The following is a 14,454-nucleotide window of genomic DNA, read 5'->3' on the forward strand; positions in this document are numbered from 1 at the left end:
GGTTTATCCATTCCTTCATACTAAACCATTTGCCAAGTCCTGATACACACAAAACATTAGGGAAAATAAGTAAGACAACCGAGAGAACTCGTATTCATTCAAGAGGTTTTTATGGGGACATAAAGCAGGTCAGGAAGCAACAGTTAGAACTGGACATGGAACAACAGACTGGTTCCAAATAGGAAAAGGAGTACGTCAAGGCTGTATATTGTCACCCTGCTTATTTAACTTATATGCAGAGTACATCATGAGAAATGCTGGGCTGGAAGAAGCACAGTTGGAATCAAGATTGCCGGGAGAAATATCAATAACCTCAGATATGCAGATGACACCACCCTTATGGCAGAAAGTGAAGAGGAACTCAAAAGCCTCTTGATGAAAGTGAAAGTGGAGAGTGAAAAAGTTGGCTTAAAGCTCAACATTCAGAAAACGAAGATCATGGTATTCGATCCCATCACTTCGTGGGAAATAGATGGGGAAACAGTGGAAACAGTGTCAGACTTTATTTTTTGGGGCTCCAAAATCACTGCAGATGGTGACTGCAGCCATGAAATTAAAAGACGCTTACTCCTTGGAAGGAAGTTATGACCAACCTAGATAGCATATTCAAAAGCAGAGACATCACTTTGCCAACAAAGATTCGTCTAGTCAAGGCTATGGTTTTTCCTGTGGTCATGTATGGATATGAGAGTTGGACTGTGAAGAAGGCTGAGCACCGAAGAATTGATGCTTTTGAACTGTGGTGTTGGAGAAGACTCTTGAGAGTCCCTTGGACTGCAAGGAGATCCAACCAGTCCATTCTGAAGGAGATCAGCCCTGGGATATCTTTGGAAGGAATGATGCTAAAGCTGAAACTCCAGTACTTTGGCCACCTCATGCGAAGAGTTGATTCATTGGAAAAGACTCTGATGCTGGGAGGGATTGGGGACAGGAGGAGAAGGGGACGATAGAGGATGAGATGGCTGGATGGCATCATGGACTCAATGGACGTGAGTCTGGGTGAACTCTGGGAGTTGGTGATGGACAGGGAGGCCTGGCGTGCTGCAGTTCATCAGGTCGCAAAGAGTCGGACACGACTGAGTGACTGAACTGAACTGATCAAGCAATCCTTCTAGATGTGTACAGATGATTCTGTTTCTTGGGTTGGTTTAGACAATGCAGGTGATCTTTTCCTGGCTACACGTGAATGCATGCTTAGTCGCCCAGTTGTGTCCAATTCTTTGTGACACCATGGACTGTAGCCCACCAGGCTCCTCTGTCCATGGAATTTTCCAGGCAAGAATACTGGAGTGGGTTGCCATTTCCTACTCCAGGGAATCTTTCCAAACCAGAGATCAAAACCCTTGTCTCCTATGTTGGCAGGCGGATTCTTTACCACTGAGTCACAAGGGAAGTCTTTCCCTGGCTATCTCTCCTTTCAAAGCTCTTATCTCTTTGGAGTTCATCAATCTGGGAAACAAGGGCAGAGACACATCCTCTCACTTCATGGAGAAGATATATGGACTACTGTGAGTTTTAAGTCCCACACTAGTACTCTTGCCTGGAAAATCCCATGGACGGAGGAGCCTGGTAGGCTGCAGTCCATGGGGTCGCTAAGAGTCGGACACAACTGAGCGACTTCACTTTCACTTTTCACTTTCATGCATTGGAGAAGGAAATGGCAACCCACTCCAGTGTTCTTGCCTGGAGAATCCCAGGGACAGGGGAGCCTGGTGGGCATCCGTCTATGGGGTTGCACAGAGTTGGACATGACTGAAGCGACTTAGCAGCAGCAGCAGCAGTGAGCTTTAAGTACAATACATGCTACCCAGCATGCATGTTTAGTGGCTTGTTAGGAAAACCATAGTTAAGAGATTGGAGTAGTGTCAAGTTCCCTGGCCATCCAGTGGTTAGAACTCGTTGTTTTTACTACTTTGGTGGCCCGGGTTTAATCCCTGGTCAAAGAACTAAGATCCTACAACCTGTGGCCAAAAATTTAAAAGAAGGAATTGTATTGATCTCAAACCATCTCAAAATGGTCTCTAGAATTTGGGTCTTTGATCAAACTTATAATTTTGTCTTTTACTTTTTATATTTTATATGGTTTGATTCTTAGTGGATTTTTAAAAATCTGAAGCTGGTATTATTAACCAATCTGAAAACTAGATCTCCAAGAATTAAATAGAGTGCTCTGTACTTTCATATGAGGATAAAAGTCAGAGTATACATTTTAAATTACTTTTAAACTAACCATTCTATTAGTTTTATGGTACTGCCTTAACAGAGTAATATAGGCTGGGTGGCTTAAACAAAATAAATTTGTGTGCTCCCAAGTTTGGAGACTTAATGTCTGAGATCAAGCTGTTGGCAAGTTTGGTATCTTCTGAGGCCTCTCTCCTTGACTTGCATATGACTGCCTTCTCACTGAGTCCTCACAGAGTCATCCTTCTGTCCTTGTGAACTGTGTCCTAAATACTTCTCAGAAGGACACTAGTCATATTGATTGAATAAAGGCCCATTAAAAAGACTTTTTCGACTTAGTTGCCTTCTTAAAGACCCAATCTCAAATACAGTTACATTCTGAGTTACTCGTGGGTCAGGGCTTCAATAAAGTAATTTTGAGGAGACACAAGTCATCCCATAACAAAGGTATGGGGAAAACGACTGTTTTCTTGAATGACTGCTAAAGTTAAAGAAAATTAACTTTAGCAGCTATGGTGCAAAACTAAATACACTTGTCTAGTATGAAAGATGAAATCAAACTTTCTAAAACGTTAAATTTAATCAGATATAAAATCTGTAGCTAATTAGTTTAACTAGATTGAAATTTTTCCTGAAAACCTTCCAAAACTGTAAAGACAGAGGGGTAAAGACTCAGAGTTCAAGTCTCCTCCCAGTGCAGGCACCTACTAGGTGCTGGTGGTGAGAACCCCCACAAGATGAGCAGAAAATAACACAACACTGTAAAGTAACTATTTGTTGTCTAGTTGCTCAGTCGTGTCTGACTCTTTGTGACCCCATGGACTGTAGCCCACCTAGCGCCTCTGTCCATGGGATTTTGCAGTCAAGAATGCCGGAGTGGTTGTCATTTCTTTCTCCAGGGGATCTTCCCAAAGTAGGGATTTGAACCCATATCTCTTTCATTGGAAGGTGGGTTCTTTACTACTGAGCAACCTGGATAGTCACTATGCCCCAATAAAAAGAAATTAAACAAACAAAAAACTATAAAGGACCCACTCGAGAAAAAAATTAATTTCTCATCATATCTTATCTTTTCAAATTTCCAAAACCTACCACCTGAATAGCCCTTGTTTGCCTATAGAGAAAACCTTTAAAATGACATGTAATATTATTTAAGTAATTTACTCTTGCCTCATATTTTGAGAGCTACTCACTCTTCACTGGTAATCTGTAACCAGTCACAGTGATTACTTGAGCTGCTTTGTATCAATAATTATCCTTTTCAATATAAGATGCAAATAAAGCACTTGTTCTTTAAAGTTGAACTTTCTTCCTAAGAATGAGGGTCATTATTAAGGACAGAAAAAGGAACAAAAGAATAATAGTATGTGGTAGGATACTCTTCTGTCTCCCAAATGCCTCTACTACCCACTGGGAGCAGTTTTAGGGCAGTACAATTATAGAATTTAATAATTATTGCTTTGATCTATATTAAATTGGGAAAAAAACTCCTGGGTAGAAGAATTTAGGCTAATTTCTGTTATCTGATTTTTTTTTTTTTTAATGATGCATTGTGTAAGAAAGAAGAGTCAGGCATTAACACCAAGTGCCTAAGTTCATGTGTGTTTGGTGGTGGAGGTGGTTGTTGCAGTGGGTTTTGAGATGTCTGAGAGATTGCTGGGGAGTATTGGTGGTTGAATGAGAAGGAGGAAGATAGGACGAAGGGGTAAAATTGAGAAAAATTGAGAATGGGACACTGGATAAAATATCTACTCAAGTGCATTATTTCAGACCAGCTCTTTAGTCATGTTGATATAGGAGTGCCAGATACTTTACTGAACCCCCTTTTGTGTGTTTGGGAGTTTCAAAAATCTCTTCTCCAATTGCTGCCTAAGGGAATCATGTTAATTTTAATCAGTTATACCACTCAAGATTAGCCCTAATTATTTAAAAAAAATTTTTAAGGATACTTGGTGAATACACAAAGAGAAGAGTAATAATCAGACACTGCTCTTCTCTTTATTTGAAATAAAGATATTAAACAAACCCAACACTATCATTTTGCTCTCAAAATTCTTAATAGCCTTTCATAAGCCTACTTTCTCGATCATATTTTGAAATGTTTTCATACTTTGTTGTGCTCTCATTTTGGCATTTTAGATCACATTACTGTTTTCTTACTGGAGAGAGTTTATTCTACATACATTATTTTAAATTATATTTTAATAATACATAAAGTCAGCCAAAGATGGAGAAGCTCTATACAGTCAGCAAAAACAAGACCAGGAGCTGACTGTGGCTCAGACCATGAACTCCTTATTGCCAAATTCAGACTGAAATTGAAGAAAGTAGGGAAAACCACTAGACCATTCAGATATGACCTAAATCAAATCCCTTATGATTATACAGTGGAAGTGAGAAATAGATTTAAGGGCCTAGATCTGATAGATAGAGTGCCTAATGAACTATGGAATAAGGTTGGTGACATTGTACAGGAGACAGGGATCAAGAACATTCCCATAGAAAAGAAATGCAAAAAAGCAAAATGGCTGTCTGGGGAGGCCTAACAAATAGCTGTGAAAAGAAGAGAAGTGAAAAGCAAAGGAGAAAAGGAAAGATATAAACATTTGAATGCAGAGTTCCAAAGAATAGCAAGAAGAGATAAGGAAGCCTTCTTCAGTGATCAATGCAAAGAAATAGAGGAAAACAACAGAATGGGAAAGACTAGGGATCTCTTCAAGAAAATTAGAGATACCAAGGGAACATTTCATGCAAAGATGGGCTCGATACAGGACAGAAATGGTATGGACCTAACAGAAGCAGAAGATACTAACAAGAGGTGGCAAGAATACACAGAAGAACTGTACAAAAAAGATCTTCACGACCAAGATAATCACAATGGTGTGATCACTCACCTAGAGCCAGACATCCTGGAATGTGAAGTCAAGCATCACTACGAACAAAGCTAGTGGAGGTGATGGAATTCCAGTTGAACTATTCCAAATCCTGAAAGATGATGCTGTGAAAGTGCTGAACGCAGCATGCCAGCAAATTTGGAAAACTCAGCAGTGGCCACAGGACTGGAAAAGGTCAGTTTTCATTCCAATCCCTAAGAAAGGCAATGCCAAAGAATGCTCAAACTACCGTACAATTGCACTCATCTCACACGCTAGTAAAGTAATGCTCAAAATTCTCCAAACCAGGCTTCAGCAATATGTGAACCATGAACTTCCTGATGTTCAAGCTGGTTTTAGAAAAGGCAGAGGAACCAGAGATCAAATTGCCAACATCCGCTGGATCATAGAAAAAGCAAGAGAGTTCCAGAAAAACATCTATTTCTGCTTTATTGACTATGCCAAAGCCTTTGACTATGTGGATCACAATCAACTGTGGAAAATTCTGAAAGAGATGGGAATACCAGACCACCTGACCTGCCTCTTGAGAAATCTGTATGCAGGTCAGGAAGCAACAGTTAGAACTGGACATGGAACAACAGACTGGTTCCAAATAGGAAAAGGAGTTCGTCAAGGCTGTATATTGTCACCCTGTTTATTTAACTTCTATGCAGAATACATCATGAGAAACGCTGGACTGGAAGAAGCACAAGCTGGAATCAAGATTGCCGGGAGAAATATTAATAACCTCAGACATGCAGATGACACCACCCTTATGGCAGAAAGTGAAGAGGAACTCAAAAGCCTCTTGATGAAAGTGAAAGTGGAGAGTGAAAAAGTTGGCTTAAAGCTCAACATTCAGAAAACGAAGATCATGGCATCCAGTCCCACCACTTCGTGGGAAATAGATGGGGAAAGAGTGGAAACAGTGTCAGACTTTATTTTGGGGGGCTCCAAAATCACTGCAGATGGTGACTACAGCCATGAAATTAAAAGACACTTATTCCTTGGAAGGAAAATTATGACCAACCTAGATAGCACGTTCCAAAGCAGAGACATTACTTTGCCAACAAAGGTTCGTCTAGTCAAGGCTATGGTTTTTCCTGTGGTCATGTATGGATGTGAGAGTTGGACTGTGAAGAAGGCTGAGCACAGAAGAATTGATGGTTTTGAACTGTGATGTTGGAGAAGACTCTTGAGAGTCCCTTGGACTGCAAGGAGATCCAACCAGTCCATCCTGAAGGAGATCAGCCCTGGGATATCTTTGGAAGGAATGATGCTAAAGCTGAAACTCCAGTACTTTGGCCACCTCATGCGAAGAGTTGATTCATTGGAAAAGACTCTGATGCTGGGAGGGATTGGGGGCAGGAGGAGAAGGGGATGACAGAGGATGAGATGGTTGGATGGCATCACTGACTCGATGGACGTGAGTCTCAGTGAACTCCGGGAGTTGGTGATGGACAGGGAGGCCTGGCGTGCTGCAGTTCATGGGGTCGCAAAGAGTCGGACACGACTGAGTGACTGATCTGATCTGATCTGAAGGTAACAGGACTTTTTCCTCTAATAGTTTTGTTATCAGAGGGGCCATTCAGCTATCAAAGACTGCAATCAAATGTGCACTCGATATTGATCTAACTTGCTCTGTAATGATGAGATGCTCTGGTAACGACTTGGAGATTTTAAAGTGAACTCTGGGAAGGAGGGTCCTGATGGACTTTAAAAGCATGAAGGCTGTTATCTTTCTGTAACTAGTTAATGGAAGCCACTGTCGAAAATAAGCAGCAGTATGAAGAAGGATGGCTGTCCTCTGAAGCCTGAGCTCTTAGTGCCTAAGGGGTGAAGGTTGTGAGAATCAAGGTAATACACCTCCCTGATGGGGTCAGAGGTAAAGCAGTAGTAGGAGGTGTATGCAACCATGCCTAGGTTTGGGGAAGCAAACACTGCACAGTTCAGTCGCTGGGGTTACAGCAACTAATATAGAGTTTCTGGTTTCCAAGCCTTCAGTTTGGTCAGAAAGAAAACAGTAACATTGTAAAAGCAATGCAAGGGCACCAGAAGTTAGTATTAAAAAGAAAACAACTTTCTAAAACAGAGAATTAGTAATTTTAAAGTTGAATGTCTGCCAATGTTTGTTTTTAAAATTTCACCTTAAATATTATATGTTCCAAAACTGTATTCAGGAATAGAATTAGTATTCATACCAATTGTTTAATTAAAAAGAATTTTTTTTTGTATGTTTTAAAAAGTCTATAATGGCATTCTTTGTTACTCAGTTTTCAGTGCCAGGACAGAGAATTAATTTGCTTGGTGGGAAGACAAGCCATCTTACTCTCCAGTGAATGTTAATTATTTGAATGCAAAAAGCAGGAGTTTTTAATTTGGGCCTAGAACTTTCCTCTCCTGGGCCCTGTTGGCTCAGACGGTAAAGCGTCTGTCTACAATGTGGGAGACCTGGGTTTGATCCCTGGGTCGGGACGATTCCCTGGAGAAGGAAATGGCAACCCACTCCAGTACTCTTGCCTAGAAATCCCATGGATGGAGGAGCCTGATGCAGGCTACTGTCCATGGGGTCACAAAGAGTTGGACACTACTGAGCAACTTCACTAGAACTTTCCAGAAGTTATTAGCTGAATGATGTGTTGATGCAAGTATTTTAGGGAAGAGATTGTAACTCTTACTAGATTTTCAAAATAATGACCCCTAATTAATAAGTAACATTCACTTTGGAGGATAATTTAAAATAAGCTTTTAAATTCTATTTTAGTGATTAAAACATCACAGTGACTCGTATTAGTTTTGCTAACCTTTTGTCCCTAAAATCAGTTTTACACTATCTTCAAATAAGTCCAACTTTCCCTCTCCTTTATTTCTGGAATTCCCTTTTCTTAACTAAAAGGTTGCGTTTTCCATTATGTCTGCCTACTTCCCAGAATACCAAAGTTATTTTTCATTTCAACAGTCTTCTCTAAATTTAATTTCCACAACATTCTACTTTATAATACTCTGGCCATACTCACTAAATCTTTTAACAATACTATGTATTTCAAGATCAAACTAAAACTGCTATTCATTACTTCAAAAAGAAGAGCTAAGAAGTAAAATTTTAGATGTTTTTATCTATTATAAATTTAATAATTAAATCCTGTAGAGTAATGCATTGAGTTATTAATGGCATTTTTCCTATTCTTCAGTTCAGTTCAGTTCAGTCGCTCAGTCATGTCTTACGCTTTGCGACCCCATGAATTGCAGCACGCCAGGTCTCCCTGTCCATCACCAACTCCCAGAGTTCACCCAAACTCATGTTCATCGAGTTGGCGATGCCATCCAGCCATCTTATCCTCTTTTGTCCCCTTGTCCTCTTGCCCCCAATCCCTTCCAGCATCAGGGTCTTTTCCAATGAGCCAACTCTTCACATGAGGTGGCCAAAGTACTGGAGTTTCAGCTTCAGCATCAGTCCTTCCAATGAACACCCAGGACTGATCTCTTTTAGGATGAACTGGTTGGATCTTCTTGCAGTCCAAGGGACTCTCAAGAGTCTTCTCCAACACCACAGTTCAAAAGCATCAATTCTTCAGCACTCAGCTTTCTTCACAGTCCAACTCTCACATCCGTACATGACCACAGGAAAAACCATAGCCTTGACTAGATGAACCTTTGTTGACAAAGTAATGTCTCTGCTTTTCAATATGCTATCTAGGTTGGTCATAACTTTCCTTCCAAGAAGTAAGCGTCTTTTAACTTCATGGCTGCAATCACCATCTGCAGTGATTTTGGAGCCTAAAAAATAAAGTCTGACACTGTTTTCACTGTTTCCCCATCTATTTCCCATGAAGTGATGGGACCAGATGCCATGATCTTTGTTTTCTGAATGTTGAGCTTTAAGCCAATTTTTTCACTCTCCTCTTTCACTTTCATCAAGAGGCTTTTTAGTTCCTCTTCACTTTCTGCCATAAGGGTGGTGTCATCTGCATGTCTGAGGTTACTGATATTTCTCCTGGCAGTCTTGATTCCAGCTTGTGCTTCTTCCTATTCTTAGGTTGTATTAATTAATGTATTTATGTTTTGACCTCTATCTTTGGCTTAAACCATTGTCATCTCTAGAGCCCATTTTTGAAATAATGCATATTTTTAGTGTACCTTGTTTTAATTTTCTTCTAATATGTTTGGGATATGACAGCTTTAAAATCTAGGTGTTATAATTGTAAATTTTTTCTCAAACCGTAAACAGCCATTTATATTTGTAAACTCCACCATCTTTGTGCTGCAGTGCCATTTAAAATGTTTATTAAAAGCTTCTTTACAATATTCGGTTTCAATATTCAGTTAACTATTGAAAATAATTACTACTTCTGTAGTGAATTTATTTTATTCCTTTATTATGATTTCTTCAGCTGATCACTACAAATATCTAAATATGTATCAAATATGTATGTATTTAATATAGACTTACATAGATATATTCAGATACAAGACTTAGTGACTAAACAATGACAAGATATTTTAATATATTTATGTAAATAAAAGTAGGTATAAATATTTAGAAATTAACAACAGTATGAGCCATCTTAGGCTTGTGTGTCTCCCCGAATGGTACTTTATTTTTTTTAAAAAAGTAATTATAAGAACACTCAATGGATTAAAGACAACCTCTTTAACAAGTGGTGCTGGGAAATCTGGTCAACCACTTGTAAAAGAATGAAACTGGACCACTTTCTAACACCATACACAAAAATAAACTCAAAATGGATTAAAGATCTAAACATAAGACCAGAAACTATAAAACTCCTAGAGGAGAACATAGGCAAAACACTCTCCGACATACATCACAGCAGGATCCTCTATGACCCACCTCCCAGAATATTGGAAATAAAAGCAAAAATAAACAAATGGGACCTAATTAACCTTAAAAGCTTCTGCACATCAAAGGAAACTATTAGCAAGGTGAAAAGACAGCCTTCAGAATGGGAGAAAATAATAGCAAATGAAGCAACCGACAAACAACTAATCTCAAAAATATACAAGCAACTCCTACAGCTCAACTCCAGAAAAATAAACAACCCAATCAAAAAATGGGCCAAAGAACTAAATAGACATTTCTCCAAAAAAGACATACAGATGGCTAACAAACACATGAAAAGATGCTCAACATCACTCATTATCAGAGAAATGCAAATCAAAACCACTATGAGGTACCATTTCACACCAGTCAGAATGGCTGCGATCCAAAAGTCTACAAATAATAATGCTGGAGAGGGTGTGGAGAAAAGGGAACCCTCTTACACTGTTGGTGGGAATGCAAACTAGTACAGCCACTATGGAGAACAGTGTGGAGATTCCTTAAAAAACTGGAAATAGAACTGCCTTATGATCCAGCAACCCCACTGCTGGGCATACACACTGAGGAAACCAGAAGGGAAAGAGACACGTGTACCCCAATGTTCATCGCAGCACTGTTTATAATAGCCAAGACATGGAAGCAACCTAGATGTCCATCAGCAGATGAATGGATAAGAAAGCAGTGGTACATATACACAATGGAGTATTACTCAGCCATTAGAAAGAATACATTTGAATCAGTTCTAATGAGGTGGATGAAACTGGAGCCTATTATACAGAGTGAAGTAAGCCAGAAGGAAAAACATAAATACAGTATACTAATGCATATATATGGAATTTAGAAAGATGGTAACAATAACCCGGTGTACGAGACAGCAAAAGAGACACTGATGTATAGAACAGTCTTATGGACTCTGTGGGAGAGGGAGAGGGTGGGAAGATTTGGGAGAATGGCAATGAAACATGTAAAATATCATGTAGGAAACGAGTTGCCAGTCCAGGGTCGATGCATGATGCTGGATGCTTGGGACTGGTGCACTGGGATGGCCCAGAGGGATGGTATGGGGAGGGAGGAGGGAGGAGGGTTCGGGATGGGGAACACATGTATACCTGTGGCGGATTCATTTTGATATTTGGCAAAACTAATACAATTATGTAAAGTTTAAAAATAAAATAAAATTGGAAGAGTAAAAAAAAAAAAAAAAAAAGAACACTCAGCAACATAAGAGATTTGTGAGGAGTGAAAGAAGTAATTTCCCAAGTATAATTGTAGAAAAATGCAACTCAATTATTTTGTGATGTATTAATATGAAATATATTAAATCTGGCAATCACTTCATTTATAGTATAATACTTTACTGGTTACAGAAGAGTCTCCAATGAATGATTGTTTTTTAGTTTTCACACACACAACTGAATAATAATAGAAATCTATACATTTATAGAAACTGATGTACTCAATATCCCAGAATTGACTTGATTGATATTCAAGCACCTGTACAAATAACATTGGAGGAAAGTGAACTGTAGTGTACTTTTTAAATATTTTTAGCAGAGCTTCAGGTTTTAGTTCCCCAGCATGTCCTCCTCAGTGGAAGCTCCAAATTCTAACCCCAGACTACCAGGGAATCCCAGTGGACTTTTGAATATAACAAAATCAATCATAGTTTCTCTTTTTGTTTTTAATTTTTCCTCATGGTTTCACATAAAAATTTTTTTTTCAATAAGGCTATTTAATGATGATAGACACTGGGTAAACCAGGACATATTTGATGTTAATACTAACCAATTAAATTGCATTTGCATAAGGCATGAATCAAGAAACAGATTTTCTACAAGTCCTTAACATTGCGTGTTGTTGTTCAATCGCTATGTCATTTCTGACTCTTTGTGACCCCATGGACTGCAACACGCCAGGCTTCCCTGTCCTTCACTATCTCCCTGAGTAATTTCAGCCAATTCTTCCACATTTCTTAAAATTACAAAGTCGAATATGCCTTTACATAATATATCTTAATCTTTATTGCTGGTTATTCTCCGTGTTGCAGGATGGATCACATAGAAATGTATACGATCACAGTCATGGATGAGGTAATTTAGAAGCCATAATAAAACATTACATTCAGTAATGCCAATGAAGACACAGTAAGCTTTTCTTTCCATTTAAAAATGTCACCTAGTACAATTATTCTGAAATGCAGGAAACTTCCATGTTAGAATGCTTTCTAATTTTCCTTCAGGTCATCACTTCTATCATCAGAATAAGAGACCAAGAGTTGAGTCAGAGACAAGAGGAAATGAAGATAATTGTAGCCCAGTTTATATGTCAGATTTGTAATGCCAAATGCTTTACAAGCTTTTTACATGTGTTCTGGTTCTTTGCTAATGCAGCTACAATATCTCCAGGGCCTTTAACATCCTTTCTTTCATCTCTCAAGTGGCCCATAAATGATGGTTAAGAGAACACAGGGGAAAAAAAAAATGACCAGAGGGGTTTTCTAGTCATTCTTTCCAGTTTGGTCATTTAAAACAAATTCTTTTTCCTTTAAATTGGTTCTACGTAACTTAGAGAAACAGTTTAAATTTTTAAGGAATCCCACAAGCTAACCAAATATCTAAAAATGTTCCAATCACTCTTCAGGTACTGACAGTGATTTTCAGGGACCCACAGGTAGAGACAAGGACATTCTTGTCTTGGGTATTTTATGGGCAAGTGGAATGTAAGCTTTCCTCTTTCTCCCCTATCAGCGATGATAATAAGCCTAAAAATGGACTCAGCTTCAATTAGGGATGGTTTAATTGACCTGCTGTTGAGTCACCCCTGATTTTCTTGTCACAGATTTTATCTACAACATTTAGAGTGTCTGAAAATGTTGCTTTTTACAATGTGTGTGAAAACTGGGTGAGCTCTAGCCCTCCACAGCTGCTGAAATCACACACATTGCACAGTAGGTTTACCCTCCTCAGAGAAATAACCTTTCTTTCAGTGCATGATTTACTTACTCTTAAATATAAAATAGTTGAATTTGGTAGCTTTCTTTCTCTTATTTTGTTTGTTTCATTGTTTTGCCTTCATATGTTAAAGTTAAAATTCAGCAAAACGAATGTTAAAATTCAAAGGCATTTGAAGACCTATAATTCAGTAATGAAAATCAGTATATAGATTATTTTTTTTCATATGAATGCAAGTTTCATGACCTAGAAACTGAATGCTAAACACTAGGTCTGGTTTTGTTGATGGGATTTCTTCACGCAACTATACTAGACTTCAAAAAATCCAGTCAAATATACACATACACATAGTAAAAGCTAAGTTATTTTTTCATTTTAAGAAACTAAATATATTTTTTATTATACACAGAATATGCAAATCTCATTATTGCTCACTATTATTTTTTTTAATTCTAAACATATTATCCATAAAACTACTTCAGTTGTTTGCTTATTTCCATGTAAGCCCTGCCCCTCCCCACCAAAATGCTAAGAGAAACAGATGAATAATGGAATGTTCTGTATCAGCTACCTATGACTATACAGAAATCATCTTGCAATTTTAGAGGCCTAAAAAGGAATTATGTGTTACTGCTCATGAGTATACAGATCAGCAAGGTAATCGTTCCAGTCTAGGACCAGCTCCTTTCTCCTCTGTGGTTTGCTGTCAGTCACCTTGGTAACTCTGCTTCTAAAAGTTTGCTGGATATTGGTTGGGGTGCCCTGTTTCTCTCTTCCGCTAGGTTTATTCATCTGCTAACTGGATTCAAGAAAATGAAGCTCTTTTGAAAATACAGCTGGAGAAAGTTGTAGGCTCCCTGTGAATCAGACTCAAATTCATTCTACTAGCCAAATCCACAATTATTTAGGAGACAGGTCTTGCCCTCTGGATTTACTCATGGCAGCCTTGGCCATGTCAGAAGGCTATGGGACAAGAATCTTAAGTTTCTTAGAAACCCTTTTATCTAGCTGAGAGGGATGCCTTGGCACTGAGTTAAGTCTTAATAAAGGGTTTTATAATAATACACCCGATTTGATCTTGTTCTCAGAACTTGTTTTATGTTGGAGTCCATGCTAGTTGGGAAGACAGAATATAAGAAGCAATTTTATTTTTATTTATTTTTTAGATCCTTCTAAATTTTTCTTGAAAACTGATCAGATCTTTCTCTAGTTTAAAGATTAATAAACTAAGAGCTTCAGGCCATATTTAGCCAAACTCCTATTTTTGTATGAACTCTGAGCTAAGACTTTAAATTTTCTTTTTTTTTTATGGTTAAAAACAATCAAAGGAAGGATAACACTTTGTGATACATGCATATTTTGTTATATTCACATTTCAGTGTTCATAAATAGAGTTTTTTGCAGCACAGCCACACTCATTTATTTACATATTAGCTCTGTTTTTGCACTGCAACAGCAGAATAGAATAGTTGAGACAGACTGAATAGTCGCAAAGTTACTATCTTTACAGAAGTTTGCTGACCTCTGCTCTAATTCTTATTCTTGTACTACCTGATGGTATGCTGCTAAAAGGAGTCAACTAACACTTTTTCAACACTTTGTCTGAAAATTA

This window comes from Bos javanicus, chromosome 17, assembly GCF_032452875.1.
Source record: "Bos javanicus breed banteng chromosome 17, ARS-OSU_banteng_1.0, whole genome shotgun sequence".
Taxonomy (NCBI): domain Eukaryota; kingdom Metazoa; phylum Chordata; class Mammalia; order Artiodactyla; family Bovidae; genus Bos; species Bos javanicus.